Source organism: Felis catus, assembly GCF_018350175.1.
Source record: "Felis catus isolate Fca126 chromosome E2 unlocalized genomic scaffold, F.catus_Fca126_mat1.0 chrE2_random_Un_scaffold_55, whole genome shotgun sequence".
Lineage (NCBI taxonomy): Eukaryota > Metazoa > Chordata > Mammalia > Carnivora > Felidae > Felis > Felis catus.
This window is the reverse complement of record NW_025408521.1, coordinates 190,534-200,461: the sequence shown is the minus strand read 5'-3', so window position 1 is coordinate 200,461 and position 9,928 is coordinate 190,534. Positions and strand designations below refer to the sequence as shown.

At 41.8% G+C, this 9,928-nt stretch overlaps 1 long non-coding RNA gene across 1 annotated transcript; it reads right to left on the bottom strand.

Annotated features, from left to right (window-relative positions):
- Positions 1-7,355: 7,355 nt before the first annotated feature.
- LOC123383641 lies at positions 7,356-9,087 on the bottom strand. The gene is made up of 2 exons (XR_006593555.1): positions 8,290-9,087; positions 7,356-7,581 (listed from the first exon to the last, which is right to left on the bottom strand). It is a non-coding gene; the product is annotated as an uncharacterized LOC123383641 (long non-coding RNA).
- Positions 9,088-9,928: the final 841 nt, after the last annotated feature.

The window sequence follows — 9,928 nt, the reverse complement described above, 5'->3', positions numbered from 1 at the left end:
ACGTAACCCCAACCCTACCCTTAACGAGACCCTCCTCCTAATCCTAAGCCGGACTTGAACCCTATCCCTTCATTTTAACCTCACCTTTACATGAGCCCTCACTTCATCTCTCGAGGGAGATCTCGAGACAGGAGTCACTTCGATCCTGGCTACGTCCCTGGTCCAAACACTAACCGTAGCTAAGGCTCTCTCCCCTTGTGGACCCAATCGCATGGTCTGGCAACACCACGTGCCTGGGGTTCCAGAAGCATGGCAGTGTCCCTCGGCATGGTGCCTGGAACCTAACAATGTCATTCTGCAGGCCCGGCTGCAGTTGTCTGAGAGAATTGCTGAGTCCTACCTGACCAGTGGCCCATAGATTTGCGTGGCCAGGAAGCCAAAGACTGAACGTTCCCGGCCCTCTCCCCTGTGCCCTCAACTTAGCCCATTCGGGTGACCACTGCCCTGCTGTGGGTTCAGTACCTGGAGCCTCTTGGGTCCTAACCTAATCCCTACCCCTAACCGGAAACCTCAACCGAATCCTAACCCGATCTTGAAACCTAATCAAACAATTGACCCCCGCTGTCTCCTGGTCCCTTACTTCATTCCTCTAGGGAGATCACGAGACTGGAGTTGCTTTGGCCCTGGCAACGTCCTGGACCGAACCCTAACCCTAGCTCAGACACTCTCCCAATGGGGATGTAAGCAACAAACCATAAATCGTCTATGAGAAAAATTGAAGAAACCCAAAGAAATGGAAAACATTCCATGCTCACGTATTAGAAGAACAAACATTTGGGGCGCCTGGGTGGCACAGTCGGTTAAGCGTCCGACTTCAACCAGGTCACGATCTCGCCATCCATGATATCGAGCCCCACGTCAGGCTCTGGGCTGATGGCTCAGAGCCTGGAGCCTGTTTCCTATTCTGTGTCTCCCTCTCTCTCTTCCAATCCCCTGTTCATGCTCTGTCTCTGTCTGTCCCCAAAAAATAAATAAACGTTGAAAAAAAAAGAAGAACAAACATTGTTAAGATGTCAATACTACCAAAGCAATCGACACACTCAATGCAATCCCTATCAAAAAACATGAGCTTTCTCCACAGAGCTAGAACAAACAACCCTAAAATGTGTAAGGATGCAGAAAAGATACCAAAAGCCAAAGTCATGTTGAAAAAGAAAACAAAGGTGGAAACATGACTATTTTGGATGTATGGTGTATTAGAAAGCTGCATTCATCAAGACAGTATGTACAGGCACAGAAACGGAGACAGACGTCAATGGAACAGAATATGGAACCCAGAAATATACCCTCAAACATAAGGTGAGTAATCTTTGTTAACACAGAAAGAATATCCAATGGAATAAGAGTCTCTTCAGCAAATGGTACTAGGAATACTGGACAGTGAGAATGATGAACCTGGACACTGTTCTTAAACCACACACACACACACACACACACACACACACACACCTCAAAATGGATGAATTATCTAAATGTAAGTCAGGAACCATCAAAATCCTAGAGGAGATAATAGGCAATGTACCTCCTTGATCCTGGCCGCAGCAACTTCTCGCTTGTCATGTCTCCAGAAGCAAGGGCAATAAAAACCACAATGAACTATTGGGTCCTGAAGATAAAAGCTTCTGCACAGCAGGGGACAAAATCAGCTAAACTAAAAGGCAACTGAATGAAGTGGGAGAAGATATTTGCAGGTGACATATCAGATAAAGGGTTAGTATCCAAAATCTATAAAAACTTATCACACTCAACACCCAGAAACCAAATAATCCAGTGAAGAAATGGGCAAAAGACATGAAGAGACACCTTAAGAAAGATGACATCCAGATCGGTCACACATGAAAAGATGCTCAATCTCACTGGTCATCACTGAAATACAAATGAAACCCACAATGAGATATCCCCTCACACCTATCAGAATAGCTAAAATTAACATCTCCAGAAACGACAGATGTTGGCAAGGATGCAGGGAAAGGGAACCCTTTTGCAATGCTGGTGCGAATGCAAAGTGGTGTAGCCATTCTGGACAATAGTATGGAGATTCGTCACAAAAACAAAAAATAGAGCTACACTAGGACCCAGCAATTGCACTACTAGGTATTGATCCAAAAGATACACTAACGCTGACTCGAAGTGGCACGTGTACTCCAATATTTATAGCAGCATTCTCAACAATAGCTAAGTTATGCAAAGAGCCCAAATGACCACTGACAGATGAATGGATAAAGAAGATATGGTATATGCATACAATGGACTATTACTCTGCGATCAAAAAGAATGAAATCTCGCTCTTTGCAACAACGGGGATGGAACCGGAGTTTCTTAAGCTAAGCAAAATATGCCAGAGAACGACACACATACTATGATTCCTCTCATCTGTCGAATTTAATAAAACTGATGAACATAGTGCAAGGAAAGCAAAAAGAAGATACACACAGAGAGGGAGTCAAATGATAAGAGACTGTTAAATAGAGGGAAGAATCTCAGGGTTCCTGGAGGGTTACTGAATAGGGGTATGGGCTAAATGGGTGATGGGCATTAGGGGTGGACCTTGGGATGAGTATTGGGTATATTTTGTACTTGATGGGTCACTAAATTCTACTGCTGAAACTGTATTCCTCTATAAGGTAACTAACTTGGGCTTCAATTTTAAAAAGAAGAAATATTAAAAATAAGTAAAGAAATGTACCACCAGTCAAAAGAAAAGAATATTTAAATCAGGCTCTTGAGTGGAAAGGAAAGACTAAAAGTGTCACAGACATGAAAGGATCAGAGAAAACATCAAGAAACAATGATAAAACAACTAGTAGAATGGGACTAAATATATACCTAGCAATAATCACTCTGACTATAAATGGACTAAATGCTCCAATCCAAAGACATTGGATAGGGCGTCAGAATGGACAAAACAAACAAACAAGCAAACAAAAAACAATGTCTATCTGGATGCTGCCTACAAAGCCTTATTCGGACTTAAGTCTCCTGCAGATTTGTTATTTTTTTTTAATTTTTTTAATGTTTATTTATTTTTGAGACAGAGAGAGACCAAGCATGAACGGGGGAGGGTCAGAGAGAGGGAGACACAGAATCTGAAACAGGCTCCAGGCTCTGAGCTGTCAGCACAGTGCCCGACGTGGGGCTCGACCTCAGGGACTGGGAGATCATGACCTGAGCCGAAGTTGGCCCCTTAACCGACTGAGCCACCCAGGCGCCCCAAGTCTCCTGCAGATTTGAAGTGAGGGAATGAAGAAATATTTATCATGCCAATAATGTCAAAAGAAAGCCAGTAGCCATACTTATATCAGGCAAAATAAACTTTAAAACCGAGACTCTATTTTGGTACCCTTTGGGTAAATACCTAATAGTGACATTGCATGCACCCAGTATTTATAGCAGAATTATCAACAGTAGCCCAACTATGGAGAAAGCCCAAGTATCCATCAACTGATGAAGGTGTAAAGAAGTTGTGGTGTGTGTATGTATATGTATGTATATGCATATGGACATACATGTATGTTCATATATACATACATACGTATATACAATGAAATATAACTCAGCTTCAAGAAGAATGAAATCTTGCCATTTGCAATGATGTGGATGGAGCTCGAATGTATTATGCTACGTGAAATACGTCAATCAGAGAAAGACACATATATGATTTCACTCATGTGGAAGTTAAGAAACAAAACACATGAAAACTAAGGAAGGAGCCAGGAAAAGAGAAGCATGGTAACAAACCACATGAGTCTCTTAATGTTAGAGAAAAAAAAAAGTGAAAGTTGATGGAGGGAGATGGGTCAGCGCTGGGCTAGATGGAGGACGAGTATTAAGGAGAGCACTTGTTGTGATGAGCACTGGGTGTTGTATGTAAAGGATGAATCACCGAATTCTACTCCTAAACCCGAGAATGCACTGTATGTCAACTAAGACTTAAATTAAAATACATACATACATACATACATACAGGTATAACAAGAGATGAAGGCAGACACGATCTCATACTAAAGGGGACAGCCAAACAAGAAGATCCAATGATTGTAAATTTCGATGTACCCAACATGCGATCACCAAGTATACAAAACATTTAGCAACAACCGTAAAGGAACTCATTTATAATAATATGATGATAGTAGAGGACTTTAACACATCACTCACATCAATGGACAGAACCTATAAACAGAACGTCAACAAGGAAACAATGGCTTTGAATGACACACTGGACCAGAAGGGTTTAACAGATATATTCAGAACACTCCATACTAAAATGGCAGATACACATTCTTTTCAAGCATACCCGGGGCGTTCTCCAGAATTGATCACATTGTAGGGCATAAATCAGGCCTCAAGAGGTACCCAACGACAGAGATCAGACCAAGCATCTTTTCTAACCACAAAGCTAGGAAACTTGAAGTCAACCACAAAAAGAGGGCGGGGGGGGGGGAGGGTGGGAAGGCCACAAATAAAGGGAGGTTAAGTAACATGCTACTAAATGAATGGGTCAAACAGGAAATCAATGAGAAAATACACTGAAACAAATGAAAATGAAAATACACTGGTAAAACCCTTTGGAATGCGGCAAAAGCAGTCTATGATGGAAGTAGATAGCAATACAAGCCTACCTTAAAGAGCAAGAAAATTCTCAAAGAATCCTAACTTACACCTAAAGGAATGAGAAAAAGAGCAGCAGAAGGAAGGAAATAATAGAGTTTAGGGCAGAAATAAGGAATATAGAAACCAAAAAGACACTAGACCAAATCAATGAAAGCAGGGGCTGGATCATTGAAAGCAGTAATCAACTTGAAAACCTCCTAGGCAGACTCTTCACAAAGAAGACAGAAAGAACTCAAATGAAATCACAAATAAGAAAGGAGAAATGACAGTCAACACCACAAAAATACAATTAGAAGATAATATTATGAACAACTATATGCAACAAATTGGACACTCTGAGAAAAATGGACAAATTACTAGAAACACACACACTACCAAAACTGAAACAGGAAGATACCTAAAATCTGAAAACAGTCAGATACCCCATCAGTAATTAAAAAAAATCTCCCCCCAACACAAGAGATCATGGCCAGATGGCTTCATTGATGAATTCTACCATCCATTCAAGGAAGAGGTAATATGTATTCTCCTCAAATTATTACAAAAAATAAAAAAAGAAGGAAATCTTACAAATTCATCGTATGAGGCCATCATTACCCTGATACCAAAACGAGATGAAGCCTCCACTAAAACTGAAAACTGCAGCTGCGCCTGTGTGGGTCGGTCGGTTTACTGTCCAACTCTTAATTTTGGATTAGGACATTATCTTGCGGTACGTGGGTTCGAGTCCCACGTTGGGCCCTGCCATGACAGTGTGGGGCGTGGCCAGGATTCTCTCTCTCCCTGTCTCTCTGCCCCTCCCTCACTTTTATGTACTCTATCTAAGGAAAGAAATAAGCATTTAAAAAAATGTTTAAAAAATTTTAAATAAAACTGCAGAGCAATAGCCTGATGACTATGTATGCCGACATTCTCATTAAAATACCTTCAAATCAAAGTCCACAATACATTGATAGAATCATTTACCATAATCAAGTGGGATATATTCCTGGGCTGCAAGCGTGGTTCCACATTCACAGATCAATCAACATGATGCACCACAATAATAGAAGAAAGCATAAGAACAATAGGATGCTTTCAACAGATGCAGGGAAACTATTTGATAAAATGTCACATCCATTCATGATAAAAACCCTCAGCAAAGTACATTGAGACTCAACCTACCTGCACATAATAAAGGTCGTCTATGAAAAACCCACAGCTCATCTCATCCTCAATGGGTAAAAATTGAGAGTTTTTTTCCAAAGTCAGGGACAAGCTAGGAATGACCCCTCTCACCACTGTTATCCCACATAGTACGGGAAACCCTAACCACAGCACTCAGACGACAAAAAGAAATAAGAGGCATCCAAATCGGCAAGGAAGAAGTAGCACTTTCGCTGTTTGGAACTGACATGATAGGTTCTATAAAAAACATGAAAGGTTCCCTTAAAAATTGCTAGAATCGATATATGAATTCGACAGGTCACAATCTACAGAAATCAAGGAACATAGATGTATTGAATTTCTAACACAAATCATGAATTAACACAGAGAGAAAGTAAGGGATCAATCCCATTGACAGGCTCACAAATACCACAAGAAACCAGGCATACACCTAACCAAAGAGGTGAAAGACCTGTACTCTAAACGCTATGAAACACTGATGAAATAAATGGAAGAGGACACAAAGAAATGGACATACATTTCATGTTCATGGATGGGAAGCACAAAATACTGTTAAAATGTCTACACTCCTCAAAGCAATCTACACATATAATGAAATGAAGTGTGATAGGGATATCACACTCACAAAAGCATTTGTCACAGAACAAGAACAAATAATCTCAAAATGTGTATGGAATGACAAAAGTCCCCAAACAGCCAACACAAACTTGTAGAAGAAAAGCAAAGCTGGAGACATCACAATTCCAGACTTTCGGTTATATTACAAAGCTATACTGATCAGAACAGTATGATCAGTATGTCCGTACTGAACAGTACTGACAAAACAACAACAAAACATAACAACAACAACAAACTCATACGCATAGATCAATAGCATGGACACCCAGAAATAAACTCACACCTCTATGGTCAATTAATTCTCAACAAAGCAGGAAAGAACATCCAATGGAAAAAAAAAGATAGTCTTGGGACACATGGGTGGCCCAGTCACGAAAGCGTGTGATGGTGGGTTCAGCTCAGGTCATGATCTCAGGGCAGTGCAGAGCATGCGTGGGATTCTCTCTCTCCATATCTCTCTGCCCCTCTTCTGCATGCTCGCTCGCTCTCTCTCTCTCTCTCTCTCTCTCTCAAAAATAAATACATAAATTAAAAAAAAAGGCTCCTCAACATATGGTTTTGGAAAAACTGGACAGCAATCTGCAAAACAAAACAAAAACAACGTACCAATTTCTTACAACATACACAAAAATAAATCCAACATGGACAAAGACCTATATGTGAAACCTGAAACCATAAAAATCCCAGAGGATAACACGGGTAGTATCTTACTTGACATTGCCTGTACAAACGTCTTTGTAGATATATCTCTAGAGGTAAGGGAAACGCAAGCAAAAATAATGAGACTTTATAAAAATTAAAACCTTCCGTCACCAAGGAAATAATCAACAAAACGAAAACATCAACAGAATGATATTTGCAAACGACATCGGATAAAGGGTTAGTGTCCAAAATATATACAGTTATACAGCACGCAAAAAATGAGAAATCTGATTAAAAATGGGCAGAAGACACGAGCGGACATTTCCCGAAGGAAGACATATACATGGCCAAGAGACACATGAAAAAATGCTCAACAATACTGATCTTCAGGGACATACAATTCGAAAGTACAATGAGAGAACACATCACATCTGTCACAATGGCTAAAATCAATGAAGGATGACACAGCAGGTGTTGCCATGGATGTGGGGAAAGAATAACCCTCTTGCACTGTGGGTAGGAATGCAAACTGGTGCAGCCACTCTGGAAAACCACATGGAGATGTCAAAAACAAAACAAAACTGGAAATAGAAGTACCTTACAATCCAGCAACTTCACTACAAGGTATTTCCACAAAGAATACAAAATCTTCAAAGGGATACATGCACCGTGATGTTTACAGCAGCATTTTCTACAAAAGCCAAATGACAGAAACTATCCAAGCACCCATCAACTGATGAATAAATTGAGATGTGGTCTATGGAATGTAATATGATTTAGCCGTAAAAACGTGAAATCTTGCCATTTGCCACAAGGTGGATGGAGAGAGAGAATGTTATGCTGGGGGAAATAAGCCTGTCGGAGAAAGACAAATACCCAATGATTTCGCTAACACATGGCAAGAAAAAACAAAGGGGCAGGGGGAGGAGACAAACGGACTCTTAACTAGGAAAGGAACTGAGGAGTTCCACAGCGAGGTGAGGGAATGGGTGAAACAGCGGATGGGGATTAAGAAGTGCACCTGGGATGAGCACCGGGTGACGTGTGGAAGTGGTGCTCTATATTGGACACCTGAAACTAATATTACACTGTGTCTTCACTCAGTGGAATTTAAATTCAAAGATAACATAAGGTTACTGAGACTTACCTACCGGGTTTTCAGTAGTGTTCAATCACTTCACTAGGTTGGAAAAATAACCATGAAATTTTTAAAAAAGCATGTATGATATGTGGGACAGTTTGTGCCCTTACCTTGGCCTCTGGGTCCAGCAGGACTCGGAACATGGGTCCCAGCTCCTTCTTCTAGAAGGTCGTGAGACGAGCATTTCATGGATCCACGTCCTACTTGAATGCAGCTCCCGTGCTTCTGAATTTCTGTTAGGGTTTCTTCCCGGAAACAAGCCTGGATCTGGAACAAATCATCGATTGCATCTATGAGGTGATGTCGTGGGACCCCGCAATCCACAAGTCCTTTAGTAAAATACGTCTTGTTCAAACAGTGTCCGGGAAGGGGTGGAATGAAACACGGGAACAGCCCAGAAAATGCAAAGGCCTGTGTAACTCAGCGACCAGCTTGACCAGGGAAGCCACCCGGCGCCCCCTCCTCAGCACTCAGTACAACAAGGCAGCTTCTCTCTGGCGACTCAGGAGATGCCAAGTTGCTGCTAAGCTCCCAAGGTCTCCCCTGGGGCGGGTGGCAGAACCTGCTGGAAATGCAGCTCTCGTCTCTGTACTCAGGCACCAGCAGAGGCCTGAGTCCTCTGAGAGCAAGCAAAGCCCTTCCTGCTCTGAGGTGCCCTGGGTCAGAAAAGCAGATGGTGCGCCCTCTGCTGGCTATCACTGCCCAGCAGAGGAACCCGCCCCTCGGGGGTCTGTGGTTCTTGAGCTCTCTCTGCTGGCCATCATGGGAATTCCTCCAATGTTGAAGGCCCTGGTTGCTCAGCTGAGAGACCGAAGGTGCTCTGGGCAACTAAGCCTGTTCTCCTCGTTGGGAAGGTTTTAGTGACAGGGCCTGGGACCCAAAATCTTTTCCTTCTCTTTCTTGTGAGTGAAGAATGAAACCGAATTTATTAACGTAACGACATCATTTGTAATGTTTTAAGCAATATTCACAGAAAAATAGACCACCGATTTACACATGCTGAACAAGACGTAATTTTGTTTACCACCAAAATACTTAGGTTAGATAAAGAATGGACACCTTTGAGAGAGAGAGATACCGGCGTCCAGCTATGGAGTGAATGAGTCCTAGGGATACAAGGGACAGCCAATGGAATGGAGTCAATCTTGTAACAATATTGTTGCATGCTTTCACAGGATAGCTACACTTGTGGTTGAGTACAACATAATGTAGAGACATATGGAATGACTACAATGTATGCCTAAAACTAACACAACGAATATGTGAACAATATTTCAATTAAAAATAGACATCCTTTACACTATCTTTAATTTCTTCTTCTTTGCCACTAAACTATCCTTCCAGGGGCCCTTGGGTGGCTTAGTCGGTTAAGCGTCCGACTTTGAGTCAAGTCAGGATTTGGCAGTCCATGAGTTTGAGCCCCGCATCAAGCTCTGTCCTGAGAGCTCAGAGCCTTGAGCCTGCCTCCTATTCGGTGTCTCCCACTCTATCCCCCTCCCCAGCTCGGGTTCTCTCAAAAAAAGAAACATTAAAAATGAAAAATCATTCCTCATTGAGAATCTGCGAATTTCCATTCATACCAGATTCTCTAACATCACCTTCCTGGTGTTGAAAGCTTATCTGAAAAGTCACGAATAACATCTTTGATGACACATATGTGACAACGTCAGAATGCAACTTACAGGGAGCTACACATCAGTTGTGAATTTACAGTGTGTATCCTTGGCTAATATTTCCAATGAAATGTGC